We start from the raw sequence: 17,604 nt of genomic DNA, 5'->3' as shown, positions 1-17,604 counted from the left end.
GTAACCTTCAAAATGTCAACGGACATTGTGCTAATGTCAAATCAGCCAGTTATGATTCTAAAACAATCCATCAGTGTGTCAGGTCAGTCGGCATTTATACCAATGTGAAGCAATCTCCAATTTAGCGTAAATCTGGCCGGAGGTTTTTCCCTTTATGACGTCATAACTCCGTGACCTGACCTGACCCGGTCAAGTTTTTTGCACCACACGATGGCCAATACTTGCCCCAACATGCATGGGAAGTTTCATGACGATCCATCAAACAATGTGGATAGCATCAGCAGAAAACCTCGGGACTCGGTACACACTTCGTGAAAATCCGGCCGGAGGCTGTACCTCTTATGACGTCATAACTCCGTGACCTGACCTGACCCGGTCAATTTTCTTGCACCACACGATAGCCAATGCTTGCCCCAACATGCATGGGAAGTTTCATCATGATCCATCAAACAATGTGGGTATCACCGGCAGAAAACCTAGGGATTCGGCGCACACGTTTGGTAACTGTCGGCCGGAGGTTGTACCTCTTATGACGTCATAACTCCGTGACCTGACATGACCCGATCAATTTTTTTTTTCGGCAAAAGATGCGCAAAGGTTGCCCCAGAGGGTATTGAAAATTTCAGCCCGCTACGACAAGCCGTTTAGCGTGCACTTCGAAAAAAAACCTCAGGGGGGGTTGATACAACCCCCCCCCCTAGGCGTTCTAGGGTTAACCCTCGCCGGCCGAGGGGGGGGGGGCGGGTGCCGCCCCCCATAGGGTTTTTTCGCGATAGCTCCAAACACGCTGGCGATAGAAAGCTGAAACTTGGCATACCTGACCTTTGATTCAAGCCGGATCTTTTGACACCAACCGCATTTTTGGGTCAGATCAGGTCACTGACCTATGACGTCATAAGTGAACCTCTGCACGGTCTTCAGAGTCGCAACTTCGCAACGCCCTCACTGCCAGAGGAGATGTCACAGGGAAATGAAACTTGCAGGATCTAGTATCCATTATGAGTCTCACAACTTGTATATCTCGGGTTTTTCCTAAAGGTCATATGAGGTCAGGTCATTTTCGTGACCTCACCATTATAAGTCAATGGTGAAAAATGAAAACTGCTATTCTGGCGCCGGGAACGATCTCCAGCTATCTCAAGCACACAGAATCGTGATTTGATGCACTCCTTGCAAGGTTAGATGCGTCACTTTTGCAATGTTGACCTTCCGTGACGTCATTTATGACGTCATCAAGGTCATATTAGTTTTTCGTCAATAACTCTTGATCAAATTGAGCTAGCGAATCGGGAAAGCCACCAATGGACTCAGGAAGACCTGCCGAATCGAATGATATGCGACATGACCTCTTTCGACCAACTTCGTGACCTGGGGGTGCTGACCTGACCTTGACCTGAGGTCAACACCCCAAGTTGACCTGACCCGGACAAAAAGTATATCATTCGACGAGCCTGAGCAAGGCGAACACGATGCTGCCAAAATCGCGGCTCTGCGGCCGCTTTTTGCGAAGTTATTCACCAAAAACTGAACCGTACCTTGGGGCACTTGACCTGACCTCAGAGGTCACCGGTTGACCTAGGACCTTAAAATCGGGTACCAATCTCTGCGTCTCGTAACGGCGCACACGCTCGTTTTTTTCCGCGACGCGCTAGCTCCACCAGGGGCGAAACGGCGAGGGGGGGTCGTACCCGCCCCCCCCCCTCGGCCGGCGCGTATGTAGAAAACCAATAGGTCCGGCGAGGGTTAAGCGCGGCGGGCTTTGTGCCGAAACTTTATTCAAATGAGGCAAGTTTTTGGCGGACCGATTCACGCTTCTCAATTCTCCACAGGCGACAAGTTCCATGCAAAAACTGACAGCCGAAGACGTCGCATAATGGCGAAGCTCGCGAATTCTCAGACACGTCACTCCTTCCGTAACTCAGCCATTGGCGCGAGTCCGGACTCATCTCACGGGCCCGATTTCCTCTCGGTCCGCGTCACGCTCCCATCGCGGCGCTCCACGGGCCGGCGCCGGTCTCCGGTCTCTGGTAATGGATCGGAGGGCGCGGCTACGAGCAGCCGCCGTTCCGATATCCGCCGGCGCGCCGCCTGTCCCGTTCGTCGGATTCACAAAAGATCAGCGACTGCAGGTAATCACATCAGTGTCCCAGCAGATTTAACGTAAACGGTTCTGGCTTTATCGCGAGACGGGCCCACCGCGGCTCGACAAAATGTCAGCCGGCGCCGCCGAGCGGAGGCCGTGGGTGGGTGGTGGTGGTCCGCCGGGGGCCGCTCGTCCGAGCGGGTGCGCGCAGAGCTGTACTGGCACCGTCAGCCCATCTCTCAGATCAGCGGCGCGCCGCTAATCGGGCCGCCGCTAACCGGTGAGCGACGGCGCCGACGGGCGGCCGCACAACAATCGCACCTTAATGCGGCCTCGTAAAATCTGCATGCTGTCGTTACGGGCGGTACGGCCGGCGCGGTTGGCGGTCGTGCCGTTCCGGCGCTCGTCACCTGCCTTACGGCGCGCCGGTTACGAGGCCGCCGGCGCGGCGCGACCGCGGATAAACGGACCCACCTCACCGCGCGACGGCTGTCGCTCGAACCGCTGCCGCTCGACTCACCGACTCGAGGCATTGCCGCTGGTATCGCTACTGATCGAACCGCCTCAAAAAGAGCAAAAGACACGTTCCAGTTGTTGGTTCGATCGGTCGGTGCTTGAACGCTCCTAACGGCGGGAGATCGGCAGCCGGTCGGTTGACCAACACTCGGCCGTTTCGCTGCTGGCTGGCCACTAGACCGCGCGGTGGCCACTTTTGACCCAGTCCAGTCCACCGTCCTATATATATATACAGTCGCTGGTGCTCCGGTTCGGCTGTCAAGTTTCCTCAACCGTTTCTGGTGGCGAGGTGTTGGTACTCGCTGGGCTCTTTCTTGCTCTGCCTCCGAGCGCGCCGTGGTTTCACCGTAATGAGGTGTTGAGGGGGGCGGCGTCGCCCGACCGCCGACAGGTCCTCGGGGACATGGGTGTCATTGCGGCCCCGCCGCGGCCGTTACCGTCGCCGCGGTCGACGGTGACGACGCTGGGGCGGCGACGGGCGCCGACTGTCGCGTCGCGTTCCGCCCGCTCGAGTAGGACCCCCGGAGTAATTAGGCGCGGCGCGGCCGATGGTGCCGTGAGAGTGGCGGCCGAGCCCATCCATCACACGGCGTTCTCGGGAAGCCGCGGCTGGTGACGGTGCCGCCGCCCTGATCCCGTCCCGGGCGGCACGCCGGCGCGCCAATCACGTCTCGACGGCCCTCAGCGCGCCGCAATCGCCCCACCGCCTGCAGCCGCATACAATGGCGCGCCCGGCTCGCTACCTTCTCCCCGGAGTAATTTCCAATCATCTTTATTGTATTATATTCTCATCCGCAATCATTTTCCGTGTTGTTTTTACATATGGCCTGGTGGCGAAAGGCGGCAGCGGCGCCGAAGGAGGTGCCGATCAGCAATATGTGCCAGAATCGGCCACACCAGTGCAGGCGGCAGCGGGCCGCTCTGGCGTTACATGTGCTATACCACAGGCAGCTGAACTGACTTCCTGTCGGCGCTGCAGCAAGAGACGAGATCGGATGTCCCAGCGGCTACTTGAAAAGCACCAATCGCACATTTTCCGGGTTGCAGCCTCGGTCTTTTATTACATTTTATTTTGCCATGAGCATGAAAGCACACAACGTGCCATTTCGACCGGTTCATGACAATTTATTTTTATTTTTACCAGTCTCCAACTGCTAACGCAGAGATGGATCGATAAATACCTTATTGTCAAAAGTTGGCTAATAAAACTGTGAGTCAATATCTTTAACACACGCCTAAACAACTCCGCTAACCTGTTTTTCATTATCACTCCACGAAAATCCGCTTCGCTATTTTTATCTATTACTCTCTCTCTCTCTCTCTCTCTCTCTCTCTCTCTCTCTCTCTCTCTCTCTCTCTCTCTCATCTCCCTTCTTTCCCGCGTCTGCCGCTGGCTCGCCGTCCTTCTTTGGCGAGAGATCGGTCGTCGACAGCGACCAGTGCTCCGACCGGCCACGTTTTTACCCGCTGGAATGGCGTAAATGATTGTCACTGATCAATAGGTCCAATCTAAGGTGGCGCAGGCCGCTATCGATCGGCCAGGGACCTCCAAGGGTCGTCGAGTACCTGGCCGGGAACGGGTGGTTGAAGTTCAAAACAAAAACCAGGTAAAAATTTGAAATAGTTCAACAATGGCAAGGAGAAAAGTGCATTTTCTGAATGTCAGCTGATTTTTGGGAATACGGAATAAGTCTAGGAGCCAACTAGGGAGGCATTTATAATGCCTTTTAAAGATAAGCTAATCAAGGTCTGAACGTCTGCGTAGGTTCCCACGCAGCCACATCATGTGCCGCCACCTCTCGCCACAAAAGCACGCGTAACAACCAGCCATAACAATTCCTTTATCCGAGAATGGACCGTAGTGTTTCACTCTCTCTTCTCTAAACACGACAGCTCGTCTACTTCACTACCGACCATCCGTCTTGCCTCGTGGTCGGTGAGGGCCGACGTGATTCATTCGAGTTACCTTACCTGCATCATTCAGTCATCTGTACCGTCTAGCTCGTAACAAGTGACTGGCCACTATCAGAGCTCCGTCCAGTCCCGTGAGATACGGAACCCATCGACTGTCGTCCTTTGACCCGACCCAGTCTGACCCCGAGCCGCCCCGGGCCGGTCTCAGAGCCGAACAGGAGCCCCCAATGACGCCCCGCGGGAGCATAATCCGATCCCGCACAAGACGTCAACGTGCGCCGCCTGCCGACGGCAAGATTTCGCTGACGAGAATTTATTCATACGAACCAACTATCTCCGTCAAATTGCATGCAGACAAAGCGGGAGTAATAAAGCAGATAAAGGGTGTAGTGCGTCTCTGGTGGCTGGCGTTAATTTAAAATCCTTTCAGCGCGGATGGGCCCGGTGAGATTGACCTACCTGAGCCGGCCGCACGGCGCCGACGACAAAATGACGCCCTCGCCCCGTCCGGTAACGATCGGGCGCTCGTTTAGCTAAGCGGAGCGGGACGCCGGCCGCCCGATTCGGCCCCGCGGCCGCAGAGACAAAGCGCCGAGAGGCGTTTAGCCGGCCGGCGGCGACAGTTCCGGCGGCGGCGATGCGGCCGATGAGGACCGCCGGCGTCTTTAGGCCGGCCGGAATGGCCCCGCTGGCGCTGGCCGACTGCGCCGCGTCCCTTTGAGCGCGGCGACTGTGAGCGCCGCCGACCGTCACAAAGTGTGACTGGAAATGAACTGTCGCGCTGAGCGCGCCGTGTGGAGAGCCCGATCTGTTTAAAAATGTCATGTGCTGTATTTGCTCATCTGTATGGCAAGAGTCGATCGTCGAAATAAGAATACCTATTGTCTCACGTTAAGCTCATTGTTACCATTCGAAAGAATCTTTAGCAGTAATTGCTTTTCTTTCCAAAGATGCGCTTCTAAGTTTGTTCGTTTCGTCCCTATGCAGTATGTTCAGTTGTCTGCGGCAGCCGTTCGCCCGCCTGCCCCTCTCCACCACACACGTTCGCTCATCTGTGTCACCGAGGATGGCGGCGCAGAGCGGAGCAGAGGACGAGCGGCCCAGCCCGCCATGGGTGCGCGCCTGCTGTGTTGACAGTGATAACAGCCGACCGGACCGCTCCCACGATACAATAGAGGTGTCTAATGAATAGCAGAGACACGGCGACGCCGAGGATAGAGGACGGACGGACGGTGGTGGAGAGTAGTGGATGGCGGATGGTAGATGGTGGATGGCGGATGGTAGATGGTGGATGGCGGAGGGTGGAGAGTGGAGGGTGGATGGTGGATGGTAGATGGTGGATTGTGGAAGGTGACTGGTAAGAGATAGAAGGTAGAAAACAGACGGATAAGGATGGATAATCGATAGAAACAGCAGGGGAGCATGATGTCCAGGCAGGCGACGGATGGATAGCCTTAAACTGTGTGGTGGAACATGAACGCAAGTGACTGAGCATGCCTTGGATCGTCTCAGAACCACGTAATCGTAAAAGTAGACACCCGTAGGTTACTTATACACTGAAGAGCCCGACCGACAATAGTGCGGCACCAGGATGTGGTACCCCGCACGTCACCCCCTGTCCGTCATCGTCAGTCGCCTCCCCGCGGGCCCAGCTGCCGTGCTGACCATCCAAACCGCTGTTATATATGATGATACAGTCGTTAATGTGATATCAAATTAACGGTGACAGTCATCCGATATGTAAACGTGGATGTCGAGCGGTTATGTAACCTCAGCGGCACATATTGACCCCGCGGAGACCAGCCCTACCGGAACAAATTCCGCACGGATCACGTTCTCAAAGGATTGGGAATAAAGTGCAAATTAAGCCTGATCACTTTACTCGTGCGGGTAATGGGATAGCAGCGCGCATGGTAACGACAACCAAGAACTAACAAAACATATGATGCAGATTCAGCGAATCAGTAACATGACGAACATGATATGCGTGCAGGATGTCTCTGAAAATGCTCGCGATGTCTAAAGTTACCGACAGGTTACGTGGTAAGATGGAGAAACCCGTTCTCGAGAAAAAGGACATGAGGTATGAAGACATCCAGCTCACGAATCTTAGTCCGTTTAGTTGTTGATATCCATTGAAAACCAACTGATACACATATCGTTGAGCATCAAATTCCATCATTCGTGACACGACCAAGTCTCACGTGACGAGAAATCCCCTCGGAACGACGAGCGCACAAAGGCAGCAGCGTCGGCCGTCCGTTCCGTCAGGCCGAGGTCTGTGCATAATCGATGTCGCACAATACCTGCGATAAATTCTCTATTGAGAAATCCACCATAAATCAGGGGAGCACACCGCGGCGGGGGCGTCATTTTTCAGCCGGTATCGGCTCGAGGTGATGTGCTCAGCAGCCCGAGGAGCGCAGCGCTCCCTTCGGCACCCTGTTCCTCCAGCGCAGCCCCAGGCGGGCCTGCGGCCGGCCGGGGGCCGCTGGGACCCGGCGCCGCCGCGGCAAAGTCATTAACCGCTCCACTATCGTCCGACCCAGAGACCTTTTTGTCCGACCATGATTGATTTTCGTACGTTATATGCAAAACTTGTGCTTGATAATGATAGCAGGGGACGCAGATTGAAAAATGGCCCCAGGTTTCACATCATTTGGTGCACATTTAGGCGCCTGAAAGCGAGTTGCAGGGGTAATGATCCGAGCAGAGCGATGAAATCCGACAGGCTGAACGAGCTAGCGCAGATGACCTGAAGAGGTCACCATTCACGGGTGGCAGCAATGAGGTCATCGCGTGACCATAGATCAGGGCCTCACGAGTTAAATAGAGATGGGCCACGCTCGGTAACCACTGACAAAGTTATAAACTATTGAGAGAAGTTAAAGTTACTGGCCATATATTGAGGTTTAACCGCATTTTAACGTTTCGAATATAGACGAGCTTCGTCCCCGTCGATTACAGCAAAAAATGCGACCATACCACATTGAGTGAAATGGAAGAGCCATCGGTAAGACAAAACACGAAGTCTTCTGGAAGCTATTGACAAAAGATATAGAGGATTCTTCATGGCTCCGAGTGGAAGATAAGGATATCTTTTCCAAGCGGGTTACTGAAAAACCGAGCGACGAAGGAGCGAGGTTTTTCTGTAACACGCGAGGAAAAGATATCCGATCTTCCACGAGTGAGCCATGAAGAATCCTATATCTTTCTATGTTGAGGTTTATTCTTAATTAATAAAATATTATATTTAAATGCATTCATCTATGTAAAAATAGATTCACAGTAGTTTTTCTTATTTCATAAGTTTCATCCATAAACAACCATTAAAAATGTCGTTCGGTTATTTACCCATCATCACATGAACTCTTGATTTTTCGCTATGAACCCTCGAGACCTTATCTTTGCATCTCAGAGGGATGCAGATCTAACAAATTCTTATCTTTGCATCTCAGAGGAGTGCGAGATAGAAATATCCCTGCACTGTAGACCCAATGGCAAATAAACCTCAACTAGAAAGATAGCCGACTCCCATAGGAACAGGCCGTCCGTAACCAGCAGTCCCAGAGTGACCAGTAACCATTCCCTGCGCGTCACTACACCTGCCCCTCTCCCAGACGCCGTCTCCATTTCCGCGGACCACCAGGTGATCGTATCGGCGTCGGTGCGCCATTGGTCGCCGCGCCGGTGTCCAGCGGCGCCGTCCGGCCGACCAGCCAATCAGCGGCCCGGCCGGACAGGTGCCTCAGGTGAGCCACCGCGGCCGGGCGCCCGGCCCGCCAGCCAACGGGCCGCGGCGGAGCACCGGGCCTCAGCTACACCGGAAAGAATGGCCGACCGCGGCGGGGCACAGAGCCCGCCGAACTGGTCGGAGCGGCGGCGCCGCTGACCTGTTGCGGCATTCGGAGGTCGCGCCAATAAATAACGTCGCTGACGGCGCGGCGGTGAATAATGCGCCACGGTGACAATGCTGCTGAGGTGATAACTAGAGCCACTCGTCACCATCCGACGCCCGCCACACGCGGCCTGCACGTCACGCTCAGATTTATTGCACACGGCAGATTTAATTTGGTTATTCAAAAGCCATTGCATTATCAATAAATTACTGATTTTGACATAAGACGATTATAAAAGTCCGAAATAGCCATTAAATTTTCTACTCAGGTTGTAATTGAAAGGCAATCATTTCGGGCTCGGGCGGAGGCCATCGAGGTACTCAGGTGGTCGTAAAAGCGCCGCCGCCAGTCGCCTCTGATCGAATGGGATGTGCTAGACAGGACCGGAGGCGGAGATGCTAAATAACCGGCCTCCGGTGCTGTCCGGCGCCAAAGCCCGCCGATACACCATCGCCGAGCGGCGCTCCACTATAACACCTCGGGGCGGCCGGTGGCCGGCTCGGGCGCCGCCGTAACTCGGACTCTGTGCGCCCGTCGCCAGTCATGTGGCGGCGCTCAGTCTGATCTACGACTGGCCTCGGGGCGGCTCAGCCGGTCAGAGACAAAGGTGACGCTGCCGGCCGCCGCCCGATGGCCCGTCCTGCATCAGCCGCCGCCCACCAGCGCGGCCGCAGTGACCCGCCCGCGCCCCCCAAACGCGGACTAATCCTCGCCGTCCGCGGCCTCCTCTCAAACACAGCCATTGTATCCATTGATGGAAGTTTTTCGGAGACGGCGAGACTCGGCCGCCGCCAGCCCGGCGCCGCGGCCGCGGAAGTTAAACCGCGCCAGCACCGACAAACTTGGCGAATAAAACAAGATAAGGTGGGGCTGTCATAATAAAACCAGGATCAGGCCAATAATAAAGATTACACGCGCAAATAAATGCAGCCAAATTGAAATGGATACAGAGGTCGGACGCGTCGGCCGAGACGAGTGCTGCGCTCGTTTCGGGCCGGAGGCGCTGTGCAGCGGGACACTTAGGGCGCGCATGGCTGCGCCGGCCGCCAGCCGACCGGTCCAGCCAACGAGCCGGCTCGCGGCGACTAAGGTCACTTTGGACCACATGGCTCAGAAATAATTTGTCGATCTACGAACCTCTAGCGCGCATAAATAGCACGCAACATGCTCCCGAGATATTTACGCGAAATACGAGGTGGTTGCGAGCTGGCCAGAAAATGAGCGCGATTGCGTTGTACGTTTTGGGCGGCCGTCTAGTGGCAGGCGGTGCACCGGATGGTGGGGGTGGGTCGGAAGGCGGGAGAGGACGGGGACGGGGAGAGGGCAGGGGTGGGAGGGGTGGTACGCACTAGCAGACTGTTTCTCTGACGTAGCGATCTCGCCAACTTTGTCGCGTTGCTGGCCGTGCTAATCAGGAAGCAGTCGAGTTACTCCGGAGTCGCCGTGCCGGGCTGTCACCGGCCAGTCTCAGGTGACAAGTGGCGCCGGGAAGCGCGCCGTTTTTGCCTCTGTATCGACTGGCGCGCCCCGAGCGCCACGGAACCACGCAACGACGAGCAACTGATCGGTTTCGATGACCGGCTGATGGCAACGAATGTCAAAGGTGCAGCGAGACCGAGGTTTTGCCGCCGATCGGCCGCCCAGATACGAAACATCGCGAAATGGCGCGGCGACCGTCGACGGCGCGCCGAAATTGTATCAGCGCGACGGCGGACGAAAAACGTCGCCTGTCCAGGGCGTCGTAATGGGCCGTAACCCAAGTGGAGCGGCGGGCCTGCCACCGGCGGGGGGCCGGGGGCCGGGATCAGACGCGAGTGCTCCACTCCGTCGCCAACAAATGGTGGCACGTGCTGGCGGCATTAATTTTTTACACGCTTGAATTCAGAGTAATCATTAGAATAGGTCCTAATTGAATCACGTTTCGTGCGATCGCGATGCTAATCTAATTTGGTACCATTCGTAAAGATTAGCAGCGCTGGCTGACAGGGTTTTTCATTAAAAGGGAAGACCGCTCCCTATCGGGGAGGCACCTAAGTAAATTAGGCGCCGCCTACCTCGCTCGCTCGCCGGTGCGATCTGCGGGGGGTCAGAGTGGCGAATGGTGATGGTTTTCCGATACCTTGGCTGGCGCCGGCGGAATATATCAGCCGGGTAGCGCGGCGCGGCAAATGCTGCAGCTCTGGAGCTGACACAGCCGCCCCGCCCCGCGCCGCAGCTCAGTGAGACGACCTCAGCGACACGCCCTCCGACAAAGAAAAGGCACGCCGCCGACTTCGGAACTCGGATATTTCGCCCCGCATAGCAATGTCGCTGCGTTTGATTTAGTCGTCCGAAAGTCGATATCTACAAATGTTTATGCATGCGTGAAAGCGATGCTGCGAAAATATTTAATGAATTATGAAACACTGTTTACATGACGTTGACATTCAGGAAGTTTGCTATAGCGTGGGATCTGTTGACTTACACCAAGGAGGCATTAAGCATTAATGCCGTGCGCGACAAGGAACAAGCTTCTCAGCAAGTGCTAACGTCAGCCACTCGGCCGATTTCGTAATGCTCTTCTGTCGGCCGCACGCTGCCAGACTGCCGGAGACTGCACCGCCGCACAGCACGGCACCGCGGCACAGTCTACCCCGCAGGCGTTCCGCCGCGGGCGGCCGTGGGGCTCGGGAGTCGGAGCGGCTGCGGTGACCGCGCGCCGTGTATCGGTTACCGGTCACCAGCCACGCAGCCGTGTCAAAGTGCGCAGCGCGAGGCCGGTGCTCAGTTGAGCAACTCTGCCACTAAAGTGACGCACACACGGCAGAGGGCCAGCGTGCGCTGCGCCCACCACAGCGCTCTTATGCGGAAATCGGAACGACACTGTTTATGAAAATGTCACTCAGGCCACGTGTGTCTGCACACGAAACCGTAGCGTCGGCAAACTCGGCATAGCTGAGCAGCACACGGGGACATTTCGCGCAGAACGTCGCAGAAGAGTGTCTCTCGGAGGGCTGGAAATTTATCACCGCAATTAAGCCCAGCGTGGGCGGTGACGTACGGAGAATCTAACGACCATGACTCTGACGGCGACACATGCCCCGGCGGGCGGCCGACGCTCCTGGGAACCAGCTGACACCTGACTCTAATGACGAAACATGTCCGCTTGGTGTCGCCGAGCGGCGCCAGGCGTCTCTGTGTCCTAACGAGGCGTGCATTCCGCGGTGCAGGACTGCAGAGTGTGCAGACTGAGGTCAGTATTTACCAGGCGGACTCTAAGCTATCGCGTCATCCGTGGAGGAGCGAGCGACCGAGCGGGCTGCTTCGGTACACAGTGGCATGCCATGTGGTCACCTGATGTCCCGTAAATTCGATTGAATATGATATAAAAGGCAATGGAGCTGATTGGGCACGAATAAAAAATAAAACCAATGTAAGGCACGGCTAGACATTCTTAACGGACCTTAGATTTATCATGCTTATACTGAAATTAATCGTCGATAGTACCTGTACTTAGAGGACGCAGATAGCAGGAAGTTGAAAATTATATAAAACAATGTCGATTGTGAGCTGTAAGTGGTTCACCTTACAAAGACACCCAAAGGAGACACTTGAACATACCATTAGTTCAAGCCGACTGGCACACTAATTATGTCAGCCTCCGTCGACGCCCCACCCGAGAGCCCCGAACAAGGGACATTGTAGCAATTAGCTGTCTGACTCCTGCATCCCCTCAGGGCGCTGAGAGGGCTCCCCTCCGCTGCCATCACACGTGAGGACAGCGGCGGGCCGAGCGGAGGGAACGCGGCGGGCCGGCAGGGGGAGCGCGCCGCACCTCCGGGGAGAGCTCGCTCGGCCGGCCGCCATCCATCAGCAGGCACGTGCCGGCGACAAGTGACATCGGGCGCTGGGCCGGTGCGTTCGGCCGAACGGTGTGCCATGCACCGCCGCCCGTGGCCCCACCGCGGCGCCAGCCCGCCCGCTCGGCCGAGCGCACGGCTTGAACCGGACCGGGGCCAGCCGAACCTAGGTAATGGGCCTCCGGAAGGCCGCTAATGCATCCATCAGCCGGCCCCGGTGGCGGCCGGGCAAGTTTGGCGCTCGGACAGACAGCGGCCGGAAGGCGGCGTCCAACCGACCCCAACTCCGGAAGGCAGGAGCGGCCGCCATCAAACCATCGCCGAGCTGTATTTGACGAAGCGTTGCGGGCCGCGGTGCGGCCCGGGCGCGCTCGACCTGCCATCTAGCGTCGGTCGTACGAGTTGACTTCCTCTGCACAACTTTACCGCTTCGCCCGGAGGCGGCGGCGAAATTTCGGTTTTACGGCGGCGCCGGCGCCCGGTTTCGGTCACGTGACCGGACCGGTGGAGGGCGGTGCGCGATGGCGGCTCCCGTGGCGGTGGGGAGGGAGGAGGACCCCTCCCTCCTGCCGGCCTCCGGCGCCCGTCTGATGGCGCGGAACTAATGACGTCCCGCGTCCACGTGTGCGTATGAAAGGTGGGCGATCTGGTTATGATGCGGCGCCCCTCTGGTTATGATGCGGGCCCCTCGGCTGACTGGCTGTCTGGCGGCGCACAATGGCCGCCGCTCCCCTCCGCGCCCCTCCCCGCCCGTCCCCTGCCCGCTCCGTCGACACCGGTCCCGCTCGGACAAGCGGCAAAAGTCAGCGGCTCGGCGGCGAGCGAAACAGCCGCTCCAGCACCGTCCGCCTGTCTGACCGCGACGTCGTCTCATCGGCAGTCCGGCAGACGGGCGCGTCGCACGCCGGCGTCAACACATGACGCTGACGCGAGCTGAAAGCTGCCGCCGCCGCCCGCGCTAACTTCATTGGTCGCGCTCACGGCAGACGGCGTCGATAAAAGTTTACACGCGGCGTCGAGCCAGCAGCCGGTGGTGACTTGCTGATGAGTTGTGTCAGTCGGGGACCGATCGCTGAATGAGCGCGTCCCCGCTGGGCGTCCCCGAAAAGTGACCTGACCAGAGGGAGACCGGTGAGTCAGGTCATACCGCCCGAGGGCTGACTCAGGATGACTCAGAGTCGTCAGAAGCAGTGGTGCGGAGAGACAAACTGCGTAGAGCTGCCACGGCTCACGCCACCTCAGCTCGCTCTTAGCCCGTTACGGGCCATATAGCGGGCCTACTGTTAACGCCAGACCCCTTGAGACCCTAATTTTTCGCGATTACTTTTAAATGCGTGAAGGAATTTCAACCAAGCTCAGGACATGGCCGTTTCAAGACAGGCCGAAACTTTTACAATTTAGATATTTTATCGCCATTTCAATATTTCAGGCACTTGTCATTGACTCGTAATGTTAACTGTTTTTCCATCCTGGATAGAGGCTTTCTACGTCATATGACATTAGGCTCCGCCCACGACTGCGGCATTGACCCGTGCCCATCAGCGACCTCTGTACAAACGACACCCCTGCCATCTGTGAAGGACTATGAATTTCGCTGACGCTTCACGTGCTATGAGTCAATTGCAGCAGACGGTCAAGTAAATGTTAGGCTCTTGTTGACTCTTGTATATAGGACCAAGAGGACCATCACTCCTCAACCTACTACTCAGTCATGCTTCGAACAAACGTTAACGATTCCTAACAAATACGATTTTTGATGTAGGGTATCTGTGTGAAATACGAGCGAGCCGTATGATGTGAAGCTCAGGCAATTAACTTATTATTGCGTTGTTCGATGGTTGCATAGCGATGTACAAATCGGCAGCTACTTGGTGACATCCGACATCCCATTATCGCATTATCTGCAACGCCATAGGCTTTAAATACAGGTGAATATTTCCTAACCTTATGTCAGTTATATGCCATCTGCCCGTCATATGCAGCTTATATAAATAAATAAAAAATATCAGCGAACATATCAGCATTGTAGAAGCAATGCGCATTGAGCATTTATGACTCCTTAGTCATCATGTCGCTCTCTGGGCACTGTCAGCCAAGACGTTACGCACAACTCCGCCGGCTTTCGGCACCGCTCGACCGTCGCCCGTCCCCGCTCCCCGCCACAGCGAGAGTGACCGCGCGCCGGCCCGAAACCGCCGCAGGCCAAGACCACAGAGGCGGGGCTTAGCTGTGACGTCATAACGTATCACAGACTGACTGGTGATAGCCTCTACACACCGGATGAAAATCTTGCTCGAAATTTAACATTACGAGTCAATGACAAGTGCCTGAAATATTGAAATGGCGATAAAATATCTAAATTGTAAAAGTTTCGGCCTGTCTTGAAACGGCCATGTCCTGAGCTTGGTTGAAATTCCTTCACGCATTTAAAAGTAATCGCGAAAAATTAGGGTCTCAAGGGGTCTGGCGTTAACAGTAGTATTACGCTCGTAACTGTGTCGTACCAATTCGTCACACGGTGGTGACGCATGCAGTTCACCGCAGGTAATGACGTCACATACAGTGACGTCACAGAGCACATTGCACGTCAAACACAGTGACATCGCGTCACGTGATCTGCCGGGGCCACCCGCGTCAGTTTGCGTGCTCGGCACATTTTCTTGTCCATCCGTGGTCTCTTGACCGACAAAGGTGGCCTCATTCTGTTGATCGGCGGCTGTCACCGCGTGCCTGAACATTGGTCGAGGTCGGTCAGAGCGATCCCGACAGGGCTCACAGTCCCGCGGTGCAAAGCAGCTCAGTACAACTACAGACACAGACACAACTACAGACACAACTGTAGACACAGCTCAGCGCTAGTTTGGCAATGGCACACTCATTTACCGCGGACAAAATAGTCACATTCTTTCGTATATCCCATAACAAGTTGAATGCAAAACACAAGATTACCCCGTTCTCTCGGTTCCAGATCAGATCCAGACCCCACCAGTCGCAGATCCAGGCCCGACGCGATCGTCCGCTCCGCGAGCGTGACCGCCAACTTTTGGAGGCAAATCCTTCAGCGGATGACATTTGGCCCGGGGCGAGATTACTCGGTCCGGAAATGGTCGCAGCCGGACAGCGCTCGGACCGGTCGCCGACATCGGCCCCACAGCAGCAACACGTGCTCCACTGTAAGTCACAGAGTTCGCGGAGCGCCGACAGAGCAGATTAATGCCGCCATGTTTGTGAACGATGTTTGTTCGTGGCCAGTATGTCCAGAAGGGCGCCTGCCCTCTCTCCAAGACATTTCGATGGCACTGGGAAATATCATCGACAAGACCTATTCCACAGTCATGTATTTCTAGATCTGATAGGGCCTTTGTCATCACTTGTTCAGCCACTCTGGCTTCTACCGTGTCCTTTGTGTATCACAAATGGACGCGAACACAAAAGCTTCAGGGACTACCACAGAACGCCCCGTCAAACCCACATATGCCGCCTCAACCCCTGGACAATCTAAGCGATCTCAACAAAGCTTTACTTTGGAAGGCTTTTCATACTTTTAGGACGAGCAATACGCTTGCAGCCCTGTAAACCCGTGTCATGCCGCCCCGGTTAAAAGCAGCCTGCTCTCCCACAGCCCGTTGACAGGCGGACCGCTGAAATGGCCGGGCGGCTATGGGAGCGCTGGCCACAACGGCTCGGCGGCGCGGTCAGTTTCTGGGGAGGCGGCGCGGCCGGGCCGCTCTGTGGGCCCGTCCGGCACACGTGGTGCCAACAGCGCGCCATGAGACCGCCGACCGGCCGGCTAACTACGGCGGCGGCCAGATATTTGCACATCGGTCGGCGGTGTCGGACCGTCAGCGCCGGCGGCTGTTTTCCGACACGACCTAAGGCCGGCACATTTGTCAAAATTAATTCCAGATTACGGAGTGGTACTGTGGATATTAGGCCGCCGACCGGTGGTGTTATTAAGCATTTTAAGAGTTATATATGCCATAAGAATGAGCGGGCTGAATGGGCGCCGACAAAGTGGCCTTTGCCCGGTCCATTTCTGACACACGAGCGTTTCATTTACACTGAGTATATACGCGCCAACGGGCCAGGGGCTCCCAACGAGCGGCACTCTTCATAAACGGGCGTGACGTCACAGCGGCGGCGGCGTCAGAGCGGCGCAGCCGCGCCACACTCGCCGCGCCGCGCCGCGTCTGTCACACCGTGACTAATCCGGCGCGAGAGGTGCATTTGCGGCAGCCGACTGAGCACAGAGGGCCGCGCCGACCTGACTCAGGGGCGCTGCCCTGCCTGCGCAGGCGTGTGGGAGTGCTGAGAAAATGTTTCTGCGAATGGTACCGGTGGGCTTTACGGGGACGATTTCAATCAGGGCAGCCGCGGTGCGGAGCTATTCACCGTGCCCGGGATACACACACAGCGCTGAACACACACCGGCGAGGCAGCTGGGGGATCTTCTCCGACCGACCGACCGGCTGTAAACACCCTCACCCGAGCACCTGGATTCCAGGACTACTCCCAACCAAAACATGTCGAACTATTGTGAAATGAGGCGCTACAAAATCACGTCATGCTCTTACCCAAGTCGTTATTTATTTTGAAGTACCTGCTTAAGACCAAAATGCCGACACCTCAGGCCATTTTCTACTAAGCAGCTTTACGCTCACCGCTCATGTTGTAGAACGTTTAGCGGACATCCTCACCGGCCTGCAGTCCAGGTGCTGCCGCTGTCAGATATATGTACGACCTACCGCAGGGGTCTTGACGGTTCCAATTTTGGCACCAGGCCTCCTGGCCTCTCCCACTCACCTTCAGGGAGACGGAGTTCAGTCCCTTCACGCGGTGAGTACCCAGCAGGGAGAAAGACGCGCACCTTTACAGACTACCAACACGAGCTGGCAGCAGACACAGATTCGGCAGATATACGGACTTCAAACACAGACCTTGCGCGCACCTGATCACTCCAGAGTCCAGACCAGCTTGCACCTTCTCTCAGCGGTATGGTCGGGCCGCAACTGAGTGCCTCGGGCCAGATGCGGCGGCTCCGGCGCTGTGGCGGCGGTCCTGGCGCGGCGCCAGCCCAGGTGGGTTGCTGACGCCGCGCCGGTTCGAGCCAGGTGCGGCACAGAATCTGACACCGGCGCTCCAGTTGCCCGTCGCGCGCCGGCCGGTCGGCTCCGGTCGCCAGGTATGCGGCGCGCCAGGTATGCGCTGACTGCGTCACAAGTGTCACAGACGCGCCGGAACCGCCCCCAGTCGGCCACACGGTGACACAGGTATGAGCCGAGGGCTAGAGCCAGGGACGGGACCCGCGTCTCCTCAGAGCCGGACAGGTGTGGGCGGAGGGCACCATATCGAC

General features: G+C 56.4%; 1 protein-coding gene across 7 annotated transcripts in view; it reads right to left on the bottom strand.

Moving 5' to 3' along the window:
• The window catches only part of LOC122366346 (zinc finger protein 1-like), a 74,424-nt gene that overhangs the window by 47,393 nt on the left and 9,427 nt on the right, over positions 1–17,604 (bottom strand). Inside the window, exon 1 of one of the 7 annotated variants that reach the window (XR_006253872.1) lies at positions 17,055–17,152. The exons of the other annotated variants lie outside the window; for them this stretch is intronic. The gene's annotated coding sequence lies outside the window, so the exon portion shown is untranslated. Of the gene's footprint in view, positions 1–17,054; positions 17,153–17,604 lie in introns of those variants that run through there. 7 annotated transcript variants of the gene reach the window in all.

This window comes from Amphibalanus amphitrite, unplaced genomic scaffold (assembly GCF_019059575.1).
Source record: "Amphibalanus amphitrite isolate SeventyFive unplaced genomic scaffold, NRLGWU_Aamphi_draft 000798F_arrow, whole genome shotgun sequence".
Lineage (NCBI taxonomy): Eukaryota > Metazoa > Arthropoda > Thecostraca > Balanomorpha > Balanidae > Amphibalanus > Amphibalanus amphitrite.
The sequence above is the reverse complement of the archived record's forward strand: the minus strand, read 5'-3'. Positions and strand labels throughout refer to the sequence as shown.